The following is a 13,272-nucleotide window of genomic DNA, read 5'->3' as shown; positions in this document are numbered from 1 at the left end:
GATGCTGTGCATGTTTCATGGTGTCTCCTAACCTTCAGCCTGAAAGAAAGATTAACACCTGTGTAAAGGATAAGAATGAATGCATACTGAGATAAGAAGGAAGAGGCATAAGAGCAAGCACCTGGATAAGAGAGGCTAAATTAGAAGTGCTACAGTGTATAACTTAGCATGACATTCCATGGACCAGAGTCCAAAAATCATGGTAGCTTGCACCTGTGAAGAATAAGTCACATTTTGTATAACCTTGATGAGTTGTAGCACAGAGCCTGAATGAGTAAAAAGTTGCCAGTTTTCAGTAAATGCTGATATAAAAAAAAAGTAAAATAATTTAATTTAAAAAAAGGAAAATAGAAACAGCTGCAGAAATGTTGTAATCATTTGCATACTTGCAACTAGTGTGAATTTAAAAAAAGAGTTTCAGAAACAGCTATTGCCAGACAATATAATATTAACCTTGCCAGCCCCATGCCCCCTTAGGCACATTCATAAAAGAAAATGAAAACACTATGAGCTTGATTTACCGCTTGATACACGAAACAGACAAACAACCAATATATGGCGTCTAATGGCAATATGATGTAAAATAAATTACATGATCTTCTAACCCTTTTATTTTTTTATTTAAATATTTACTTGAAGGGTTTCCGTTATCCTAACAATTGTCACTGTGTATATTAACAGATATTTTAAAAAGTAAAAGAAACAGAAGAATAGAATGTAAAGAGGTAGCTTACATGACGAATATCTCAGTGATCAATTTTGTAAATTTAAAAAAAAAATTACTTTTAGGAATAGCTTTTGGAATGTGATATGGGGGAAGTAGAGGAGGATATTACATATCTTCATTTGTAATACGTGGGTTTATGTAGCTTTTTGCAGTAACGACAGATCATGTGATTAATACATACAAAAAAATATATACACATTAAAATAGAACTTAGAGCATAACTGTTACTCTTGGTAACCTTTACACTAATGCAGGCATAGGCAACCTTCGGCACTCCAGATGTTTTGGACTACACCTCCCATGATGCTTTGCCAGCACTATAGGTGTAAAAACATTATGGGGGATGTAGTCCACAACATCTGGCGTGCCGAAGGTTGCCTACCCCTGCACTAATGGTTCCTAAAAAAGTCCTCATGGTTCAGCAATGGTCAAGGATTTATGTATTTTCTTTTTCTATTCCCATAGAGATGCTGACAAAATCTGAGCTGTTGCAGGGCCATATTAACTGGTTTAGAAACCACTTCATTAAACCATGGCTTGACTATTTTTTGGGAATCTAGGAGCCAGCTAAAAAAAATTTATGAGCCAGTGTTTTTTTTAAACTAGCAAAGTTTCATTTTTAATAAGAACAATGCAATTATAGTCGCCAGACCAACTGCAGCTTAATGAAGTTGTCCTGGTGTCTAAAGCCTGTCCTGTCAGGCTTTTTATTGTAAATTCAGTGTTTATAATTACTGCCTAGTAACACCTCTAGTGACAATCACTCAGACAGTCACTAGAGGTGCTTCCTACGTTCAGCGTCTCCAGGCTCTGCATGGATGCAATGAACATCCCCCACAGGGACACATTGATTCAATGCATCTCTATGACTGGTGCAACATGGTGTTGTGCCGCGCATGCGCAATGTCCTTCCGCCGCTTTCCTATGGGAACGCATTAGCTTAGCTAAGATCATCAAGATTGATGATCTAAGCTATGGAAGTGGACCATCCACACTGAAACCAGCATGCCATGGGAAAAAAATAGAAACACCTTTCCAGTGCAATGGGGGTGGGGGGGACACGGGATGCAGGTTGCTAAACAGACACACATTCACCCATGGCTCCAATGCTAACCCGAGCGGCCAACTTCGCTAAAGGACTAACAAATCCCCGGCGCCAGGGTGACATTTCTAGTTGCCATGGTGACCTGGTGCCTGGGATTTGTCGAGCACTGCATTAAACTATTGAATAAAACATTGAAAATCACCTATAACTTGTGCTAAATAGTTTTCTTCTTTTTTTCATGTGATGCTCTGTTTTCTTTTAAAATGCATATTAAAGATAAAAAATATATTTATACTTGTATTTCTTTTAAAAGATCCATGAAATCTGGGTCATGGTATCAGAAAGTAGCCTAAAAGTTCAGTCCACTGTATTAATTTTCCTGGAATGAAAACGTCAAAATAGTGATGACAATAGATATGATAGACCTGCACTACGACAATCCATACCCCCTTTCTACATTATTTTTAGTATTGGCTGCTGGTGAAATTAGCAGATGATAAAAGTCGTAATAGATATTTTGGCAAGTAGTGGCTGGCTGGTAAAAAGCAGCACTACAAGTTAGAGATATGCCAGCCTTACGTCTGCCATGGGCAGGTGTAGAATTTCTCTTGTAAGTTGCTTAGTCTGTCTAATAAATACAATTCCCTTATGCTACTTCTAAATTTCTCTCTGGCAGGTTTTCAGCTTGCTCAAAGAGGCAAATGTCATTTGTAAGTAGCCTTAGGAAATTGCATCATAATTCAGTTGCATTCCCGGCACAGCCAGAGCACTCAAATGAGGAAAATACATTTTTTTTTATTTATTTTGTTCTTTATTATTATTATTATTATTATTATGTTAAATGGCAGAAAAGAGCAGCCTTTATTGCATTCCATATGTGTAATTCTGCATTTAATTAAATTTTTTCAGCTTGTTTCCCTCTATCCGGTCTGAAAAGGAGTGTGCACTGATGGCACCGAACTGCTACCTGTGAGATCGGGTGGAGGGAAACAAGCTTCTCTACCCCGGTCCACTGCTCAGCCACACTATGCATAGGAGGTAAGCTGGCACAGGCGGGGGAGGAAATTAGACACATGAGGGGGGCTTGGGGAAAGAGATAAAGGAGGGTTCGGGGGAATAAAAACACATGGAGTTTGGGGGAATGAGACACATGGGAAGGCTGGGGAAATGAGACAGGTGAGTGGAGATGCTGGGGGAATAAGACACAATTAAATATTGTTTTGTATCATGTTTAGACATGTTTGCCTAACCTGTTTATTATAAAGAAATGAAGCTGCCTATGCAGGAGTATACAGCAGTACTCAAAGTACTGCATTAGTGACACGTGTACTTTTGTTATAAATCATTTTTCTGTATTGCTTTTCACTATGATACAAGAAAACAGAAATCAAGAAAACAAAATTAATAAGTGAGAACAAAATCAATAAAAAAAATTCAATTTTTCTTTTATTGAGGCATAGTGACTATTTCTCAATAAAAAAAAGATTGACAAAAAAAAATATTTTTATAGATTTTTTTCTCACCTGTTAATTTTGTTCTCTTGATTTCTGTTATTTGTATAATAGTGGAAAACAATAGAGAAAAAAAATATATAAATACTTTTCTATAGATTTTGTTCTCACCTATTCATTTTGTTCTCTTGATTTCTGTTTTTTTATTTTTTTTTGTATAATTAATTAATCATATTTATAGAAGTTATAATTCAGATATTTGGTTTTGTTGAATACTCCAGTAAATTTAAATCCAGCTCATGAATATGTCTAAATTTGAACACAAGGCTCTTATAGACATGACATTTAGCCACCCCTGATATAGAATTTGCAGTGGACTATAGCTAAATTTAAAAATAAATAAACTGTCGTTTGAATACCCAAATGAAAATGCCTGCAAAAACAATCCAAACTGGAGATATTACCAAAAAGTGAAAAACTAAAATGTTGTTTATTATATAAAAACGAGAACAAATACAACATGGAGGGAGGGACAAGCCAGTCTAATGCATTCCGAGCTCACATACTTTTTCGATCGCCAGTTTATTGGAATTTTAGCTTGAGGAGGAGGCCTTTATCGCTATATTATCTGGACTTTGGGACTCTATCAGTTTCACTCTGGTGGTAAGATTGGGGTTTGAGCCTCCTAGGCTTGCTTTTTCTACACATAAAATATATTGCACTACATTTATTATAATTTTGTGCATCAGTGGAACCTGCAAATGAGTGGCACCATCACACATGACAGTGACACAGTGAGAAATGATGTTCAAACTAGAATTCATAATGCTGAGCATGCATCAATTTTTTTTTATTGAGAAAGACACAAGTTCTATCAATTATGCAGACAAATTAAATGTAATTGTGCATATTTCTCTTCATCAATTGCTCACATAATTTGACTTGTTTGAATTTTTTCCAGCACGCATTAAAATAGAACTGTCACTTCTCTGCAAGTCACTGTTAATCATTCCCTCACTACAGTAAATACTATTTAAATAGTATTAAATACTATTAAAGGGAAACTCCAGTGCCAGGAAAACAATCCCCCCTTTCCCTCTCACCCCCAAATCCCCGGTTGCTGAAGGAGTGAAAACCCCTTCAGTAACTTACCAGAGGCAGCGACATGTCCCACGTCGCTGCTTCTTCCTCCGCCGCCGCTCCTCATCTGTATTATGTCGGCCGGTGGGCGAGACTGATGCCGCCCACCGGCCGGGGAGACCTAATGCGCATGCGCAGCAATGCCGCGCATGCGCATTAGAGCTCCCCATAGGAAAGCATTTAAAATGCTTTTCAATGCTTTCCTATGGGGAATTGAGCGACGCTGGAGGTCCTCACACAGCGTGAGGACGTCCAGCGACGCTCTAGCACAGGTTTTCTGTGCTATGATGCAGGAAGTGCCCCCTAGTGGCTGTCTAGTAGACAGCCACTAGAGGTGGAGTTAACCCTGCAAGGTAATTATTGCAGTTTATAAAAAACTGCAATAATTAAACTTGCAGGGTTAAGAGTAGTGGGAGTTGGCACCCAGACCACTCCAATGGGCAAAAGTGGTCTGGGTGCCTGGAGTGTCCCTTTAAATCCTTCATTAAGTAAGTACTAGGGATTGTAGATAAACACACTGAGCTCTGCAACACTTCTATGTCCAGTGCAACATAATTTTCCTATAATGCTCTCGGCATGCTCATTTGTACTCCGGTGTCTGCTGGGAAATGTCAACCAAATGTGGGCTCTGGCTTTGTTTCATAGAGTCATACACAGGTGTACATCAGCAGGTACTGCACTGTGAATGTTAAATTAATTTGCAAGTACTTTTAAGTAAAAAACAATGATTTCGATTTTAATAAAAATACAAAAAACTTTTAAACAGATACTGTTTGTTTTTTTTGCAAAACTCTGACATATTAACTTAAAGGAATAGTTTAGGCACCACAATAAGTTATCGAAATGAAGTTGTTATGGTAACGGGCACTGGCTCACCTTGAATGGTTAAACCACTCTCGAGGGGGTTAACCCCAAAGTCTGTGTTCCAACGCTGAATCTCCCTACTTATTTGTCATTCTGTTTTCTCAAAATTGGGAAACCGGAAGGCCCTTTTTCAAACCAGTACCTTTTTCAAGCCAGTTTTATGAAGGGGGGGGGGGGGGTCAAGGACAGAGACGCAGAGAGAGATTCAGCGCTGGAACAAAGATATTAAATCGTTCGAGAATCCAGGGCCTGGGATATCCTTTTGATAAAGTTGTTTAGGTGCCCAGAGTGTTCTTTTAACTGCTTAAACTGTGAATAACTGTCACATGCATTTTATACGACAGACTTTTATATCAGCAGTGTCTGGATATAAATCCAGAGGGAATGAAAGACAAGCAGCAAAGAATTTCTCGTTCTGATGTGTTCATTCTTGTTGTAACCTTTAAAAGTGCTCAAGTATTATTTAATGGCACTTTGGCTGAGACATGCTCCAGAGGATACATCACATGAAATTACCTGGGTTTATGAATGATGATCCTATTAGTTCTACTGTTATAATAGGTGTAATGCTGACTTCTCAGAAAACACTTCCCCACTGGCAAACACCATTGTGGTTTCACACAGATCCCATAATTAAGAAATGATGACATTCCGTGTCATCTTAAAAACCTTGCTTAAAGCGGCACTGTCATGCCAAACTTACCTTTCTTTAATCGATTCCTCTTCTCTCCCTTTGTCAGGATATGTTCTTCATTTCTTCCTGTCTGCTCTAGTTTTCTTTAAAACATAAGACAATGTAGTGACTACTTTGTCTTATGGAGGTTTCCTACGCCTGACCAGCTATGACCAGCGGAGGAGCAAAGTGTGCTTCATTTCCGGTCATCAAAGCAATTTTACCACAATTCTCACCTTTGATCCGTGATCTCGCGATGCTTCCTGTGTGTATTCCCGAACATCCTGTCACTTAAACAGAACGCCGGCAAAACTACCGAATTTCGTCCTAACAGAATGAGAACAGTTTCTCAAATTGTGTTAGGATGTCATTCGGGACTTTGTTTAGATAAGAATTTCATTTGAATGAATGAAACTCCGATCCTATTTGTGCCTATTGTCCTCCCCCCAGCCCCTACCCATGAGCGGCGGGTGGGGGCCCTAAATGAAAATGTTAACCCCCCCCAAGGTGACTAGGGGTCCCAAGCCCCAGGTCACCCCCCCACTAAAAAAGTAATAATAATAAACCCCTACCTACCCCCTTTACCCTAACAATAGTGAGGGGGTAATAATAAAACTAAATCCCTGTAAATTAAAAATAACTTACCATTTGATGTCAACTATTTTCTAAAATCTTCTTTTTTCTGCCTCAAAAAAGACCCCAAGTCACCTGGGGCAGTTAACATTTTCTTTTAGGGCCCCCACCCGTCGCTCATGGGTGAGGGCGGGGGGGGAGACAATAGCCCCCCCATATTGATTTAGGGCCCCCACCTGCCAAATAGGGGTGGGGGCCGGAGGAGAGGGAAAATAGGTCCCCACCTTTATTGTTAGTTAGGGCCGCCACCTGCTGCTCAGCAGTGTGGCCCGGGGGAAGGACAATAGGTCCTCCCCCTTATTGTTATTTAGGGCCCCCATCCACCAAACCAGTAAGCAACCTCATGTTGATGATTCACATAAACAATGAAACAGCTGTCCATGAGTGGTTTACTGGCTTTGCATCTTTTCCTAAGTTGTGTTTCAAAGCTGTTGTATGCAGCAAACACAGACTCAAAGGAATCCATGTTTAAAATGGAATGAGGCAAAAATGTGATTCAATGTTAAACTAATTTGCATATGCCCGACCAGAATCCTTTGCGGTAGTAACATCACTGCAGATTTGTGATTTCTGTGGGAAAAGCAAGTCTTATGGCTTGACTGGTGTGCAGATTTTTGTTTAACACATTGTATTAACTATCCACAGACTTCAGGTGGAAGGGGTTTTCAATCACCATTTTTCCCCCCCATAACCTATTTGGGTATATATATAAATAAAAAATATAAAAATAAAGGATCACCCTTTATTAACCCCTTAAGGACACATGACGGAAATATTCCGTCATGATTCCCTTTTATTCAAGAAGTTGTGTCCTTAAGCAAATTTTAGTTCCTCTACCTTCATTTTGAAAATAATGGATTTTCAGGTCTGAATACACTAACATGGAAATAAATGCTTGTTAAGCATTGTGCATTTAAGAACTGAGTTTGACTTGAAAAGTCATTTACCCTTTTCAGGTTAAAATCAGTATTAAAAAAATATGACCAAGTTTCAGGGCAGATTTATTGTAATGGCTTAGTCATCTGAAAATATTATTAAAACATTATACAATCACTAGAGCATGAACAAATGTCCGTTGCATTAATATTTGCATTCATCTGTTAGCATGAATCACTATTTTTATGGTTTCATCTTAGCACTTGCATTGTTTTTTTAAGTAGAGAATCTATTTTCCAAATGCATCCGACTTCTTGTTAAAATATTGTACTCAGGCTAGTATAATCTTCCTGGTCTCTCTTCCAAGTGGATGCCAAAGTCTGTATTAAGCAGACCAGTTCATGTAAGGAAATAGACGTTGGCACTGGATTTGCGTGAGCCAGTCTCATTCAATTATTAATTTATTTTAATGAATAAGATAATGCAGCTGATTGCTGCATTTAGCGTACACAAATATGATTATATTGTTTCCGATGGGAAATTAGACAGCGTGCATGCACGTCATCATGTTCTCTCTCTCTATCTATATCTATACATATACACACATATACACATACACAGACTAGTATATCTGTGTCCATTTAAATTGTTACAGCCTATTGCTTGCCAATGTGCATGTAAATCTTTAACAAGTAGCACGTTCAAATGCAATGGTTTAAAAAAAAAACTATTTAATTCCGCTTCCTTTTCTGCTGCCTCCTTAGCGGAGTACATTGACAGTTTCTCTGTCAAATATTTGTGGTCTATACGTCTTGATTTTATTGTATTTGTTATTTTGTTTCTTTTATTTGTTTACTTTTATCTGGCTAGCGTCTTGTGACGTTTGCGCATGCGCATCACAACATCCTTCTGCCGCACTTTTCAATGGCTCGCAACGCTTGCCAGTGCTCCCGAGGAGCCATTCCTGAGAGAACACTTGGTTAGCTAGCTCTTGATGTATCATTGCTCTGTCCCCATATATATTAGCTGCAAATATACATTATATTAGCTGTTCACAGCTCTTATACTGGGCCAGTTTTTTTTCTTTTTCTAACTGTGCCAGAATTTTCACATACACTGTGCCAGTAGTGATTGTGTTTTTTTATGACTTTGCTGGTGCCTGCCCAGTGTTTTGCGACATTCAGCTTGTGTTCATATATATTTATATATTCTCTTCTCTTATTTGCCCTGGTTTATGCTTTCTTGTGGTCATGCAAACCCCTGAGGATTTGGAGTTTCATGCTGCTGGTACCTCTGTTAGTGCCAAAAGGCACCATATGCTCACTGTACCCCCTAGGACCTCTACCCACTCTGGGGAGGATGAAATGTTACAAGAGCAGATCAATTCGGAAGAATTTCACTCACTCCTTGATGCGACTATGGTCAAGTCGGTCACACAGGCAAAATACACTGCCATGGGAGTGATGTCAGACAACCTGTCTCACTCCATTATGCACACCATCATGGATAGCCAACATACTACTGGTGTTTACTCCCCTAATCTCTCTGAGAATAAACCTTTGGTTTCCAGTGGCCATAGGTCCACTAAGAAGGCCTATCATGTGGTCAAACACACCTCCAAAACACTAGATAGAGACAGGGTGCATCTTGTTACGACTGATTATGTGGTTACACTACAGAAAAGAGCGGTGAGGAACTGAAAAGAGGGCAAAAGCCCAAATTGATTCTTCTGATTCTGAGTCTATCGAATCTAATGTGGTTAACTCTTTTGATTCAGAGAAATCTTCTCCTGACCACAGTCTTTCTACCGTGCCAAGGGTTCTTCCTAAGGAGGGTATGACCATATGACTCACAAGTGGAAATGCTGTTCGAAAATCCTTCAGCATCCACGGCACGGATCAGGAAGCTCCTGGCTAAGACTGCGAGGAATAAATTCCTGGCAGAATGCTCACACCCAACAGTCCCAGACATGGGTTGCATCAATTCTGACATGGACCCTCAAGGTTGCTCAATTCCTGGGCAAATCTGGGTGGAAGGTCAAGAAAGACCTGAATTGTCCCTTGCGCCACTGCCAGGTCAAAGTTCTGGACATGGTTGAAACAGCCTTGGCTGAGGGAACCTCAGTGGATCAGCTTGCCATCAGACGCTGGATCCAACACTCTGTTTGCATGATTGTCAATGAGAGGCGTAAGGCGATCTTAATCAATATTGAACCAAAGTTAATCTAACTATTTCTGAGCCTGGGCCACAGGCAAAAAGCCTTCTCTTCAGAGATAACTTTGTTAAAGAACTGGGCCCCCCTATGTCAATACCTTCACGGCATTAGACAAGGCTCAATCCAATATGAAAAGAGTGTTCTCACAGAAGGCTTTTGGCAGGGCCGGCAAACATTGAGGCTGTCTTCCCGGCAGTTCCTCCTGGGGTTCATGCCAGGGCTAAAGAGGCTCTGCTCCAACTACACTCTAAATACAACGTTGCTGAGACCAAGTCGCCTTAAACCTACTTCCCGGTTCGGGGCAGATCTTGGCAGTCTCGAGGAGCCAGAGGATCCTCTTATGGCTGACGGCCTTATGGTGAGTTCTTTACTTCCCTATAAAATGTGGGGGCCCATACTGTACCACTTTGTCAATACATGGCGCATGTTAACCTCAGATGTTTGGAGTGATAGCCACAATTGCTGGTCTCAGACAGTAGTGAAGGCAGTGATCACGCTCTCCATTCCCCTCTGTTGATGTAAACCGGAAAATGCATTGATTTGTATAACTGCAATATGCAAATTAGGAAAGTGCAAAAATGACAAGTTCCATCTATATATATATCTGTTTTCACATAGTTTGGAAAGTTTGTATTTATGTTATATATTTGAGCAATTATTATGTTGCTTCTTCTTCACCATAAGTATGTTGTTAATATTTGAGTGTTGTCACCGCATGTTTAAGAACTAGTCCCCAAATGCTAGTCCTAGTTCAAAAATAAAGTATTGTATGTCAGTTCCTTTTGGAACTTTGTATCCTGTGTGGATTTGTTCAGGGATCCCAGTGACATAGCCAAGTGCACAAGAGCTATCCCTGAGAGCAAGAACTGCCTTCATAAACTATCAGATGTGTTAGTACCAGCTTGGGAGAGGAACTGAAGTGGCAGATGGGACAATACCTCCCTGGAATAAGGGAGCTGCAGCCTATTGGGTAGGAACGTTTTGTAAAGTCCACAGTCAAGCTTCGGCAACTGGGGCTGAAGTGCTTCAGAATCTCCTGTGGCAACTAGGAAGTGGACTGGGCAGACGTACCCAGTTGGAATACAGGAGATTTGTCACATATGGAATGGAATAGGATTGGCTGAAATCAAAATATTGATTAACTCAGTCATGGAGGCGGAACCAGCCACAAGGAGACTGTGAGATAAAAGGTAAGCAAATTCACTTTTTAAAGGAGCAGGGCCAGCCAACTAAACAGTCACACCAGCCTACACCAGCACTATAGTGTCAGTTGTATTCCTACCTGTTAACGGTTTAGGTTCTTTGTGAAAACATTTTACTTACCTTTTCTCTTAGTGCCCTTCTCCTTGCTGACGTCCAACTCCTCACTGCCGTCAATAATCTCAGCGATCCAATGTTTTCCCATACGAAAATGCATGAGACCATCTGATAGAAATAGCCAAGTTTAGCTCGGCTATTTCTGCAGAAGTACATCTAGTCGGTGTCAGTATGACAGGAGTAAGAGGTATTTAAACACTGCAATGTAAACAGAATGACAATGTTTTACATTACAGAGTTACAACGAGGAGGACAGGGGCGGAGTTTGACTTTTTCTTTTCTTTTTTTCCTTTTTCCATTGTTTATATTTTATTCACACTTATAGCAACACTATAGTGTCAGGAGCACAAACATGTATTCCTGACTCTATAGTGGCAAAATCACTCTTTAGTTGATCGTCCCCTGTTGCTTTTGTTTGAAAAAGCATTTTACTTACCTTGACGATCTCAGTCAATCCAATGCTTTCTTATAGCATATACAGCAAAACACCAAGCTGTGCAAATAAGCATCTCCTCATAGGAATACATTGAATCAATACATCCCTATGGGACGTGTTTAGCTAAATGCACACTGTGCAGCACTGACCCAGAAAGCACCTCTCATGGTGTCTGACTTTCCAATAAAAAGCCTGCAGGGACATGCTGTAGACATCAGAACAACTACATTAAGCTGTAGTTGATCTGGTGGCTAACGTGTTTCTTTTATGTAGTGTTACATATACATTTAAAAAACAATATATAACATGTATGGGAGAACCCCTTAAATAATGGTGAAAGAAATATTTATTTTTTTTTACCTCCATCCTTAAGAGGTAAAAAAAGCATTTGCTTGGTTGTCCCAGCAAACAGTTTATAAAGCATATGCAAATGAAGCCATTAAAAAAGTTTTTTACATCAGTATATGTTTTGAGCTTCTAATATGGTCAAACTGAAATAACATTTACCTACCCACTCTTTAATAAACTATCCACCCCATTCCATTACAAACCCACACTATATCATGTTATTTTATTTCAAAATAATTTACAGGAACAGCATCATCACAGTGAATTATAAATAAGAATCAGGGAGAACTTGTGGCTACCACTCAGAAGCCTCTTAACCAATCTTTGCATATGGCAGGAAGAAGGAAAATTATTAACTGCAACTGTTATGTTCTCCCAGTCTCTTATTGTGTGTTCCAGTAAAAAGCCAGATCCTATCTAGGACTGCATGATGTGTATGTTGCTATGGTCATGCAGCCTCAATTTCTCATAGACCATGACAAGAGAAATCACATATGTACAGCTCTAAAGTTAGCATTTACATCATCTGCATGTCCCATGATGCCCTGGCAGCCTTTATTATGTAAAATAAAAGCTACACAAGAGAGACCCACGTGTTATGGGAGAATGATGTCATCTCAGGATCCTATGGCGACCATAACCTTGCCACGGGTTTCTGGAGGAGCCTGCTTGCCAGCCTCCTGCCCCAGGACTATGGGCCATGCGAAAGGACTTATAAAAGACTTGGTTCGGGCACTTTCCCTATTCTGTTTGGGAACCGAACAGGCGCACAACCATGGAATGTTTGCTTGTAACTAGTCTCCTCTCAGGTCCAGTGGGGTTTGCCCCTGGAATGTGATTAAGGAAACCCCTTGCATGAGGAGTTACATAAAAGGCAGTGTGTCACAGGGATCGAAACCCCCCCCCCCCCCCCCCACAGCCTGCCATACACCCAGGGAGAAGCTTGGGAGCCGGCGGAACCCTGGGCCCACGGACCTGATGATGGGCCCAATGACTAAAGGCAAGAGCACCCACACAGGCCTCAGGCCGAAGACCACCACGGCGTTGCATCACCCGCCCACAGCGAACGCCAGTGGACTCGGGGCGCAGAAACTCCAGACCCCAGTGGCAACCGAGCTTACGGCAAGTCAATACAGACCTCCTGACCACCCTGGGCCTAAAGAGACACCCTCTCCATCGCCTGTCATGCAGCAAACCACTGCAGCCCAGCGACGGACACACACCGCACGCACATCAGCGGGCTGTTACCGCAAACCTACAAGCCAGGACCCGGCCTGGGCCAAAGGGGACTGTTCTGCGGACTCATGGTACCTTTTCTCTCTACGTCTCCCTGCAAGGACTCTCTCCAACTCACGCTCTGGTCAGCCAGAATATGCCATTCCTCACTGGTTATGAGAGGGTTAATATAAAGAAACCTGCTACCACTTATGTCTCCCTACTTAATGCATGGTATATGGGTGTCTATGTTGAAGAGTTGCTGTCACTAGCTAGCCTAACGTGATCTTACCTATTAGCATGTCTTTAATTTGATGCATAGATTATACATC

The 13,272-nt window shown here is 40.7% G+C and overlaps 1 protein-coding gene across 3 annotated transcripts in view; it reads right to left on the bottom strand.

Annotated features, from left to right (window-relative positions):
* The window catches only part of TNK2 (tyrosine kinase non receptor 2), a 205,011-nt gene that overhangs the window by 149,267 nt on the left and 42,472 nt on the right, over positions 1–13,272 (bottom strand). The window lies entirely within an intron of this gene.

This window comes from Pelobates fuscus, chromosome 2 (genome assembly GCF_036172605.1).
Source record: "Pelobates fuscus isolate aPelFus1 chromosome 2, aPelFus1.pri, whole genome shotgun sequence".
Lineage (NCBI taxonomy): Eukaryota > Metazoa > Chordata > Amphibia > Anura > Pelobatidae > Pelobates > Pelobates fuscus.
This window is presented reverse-complemented; position numbering and strand designations above follow the sequence as displayed.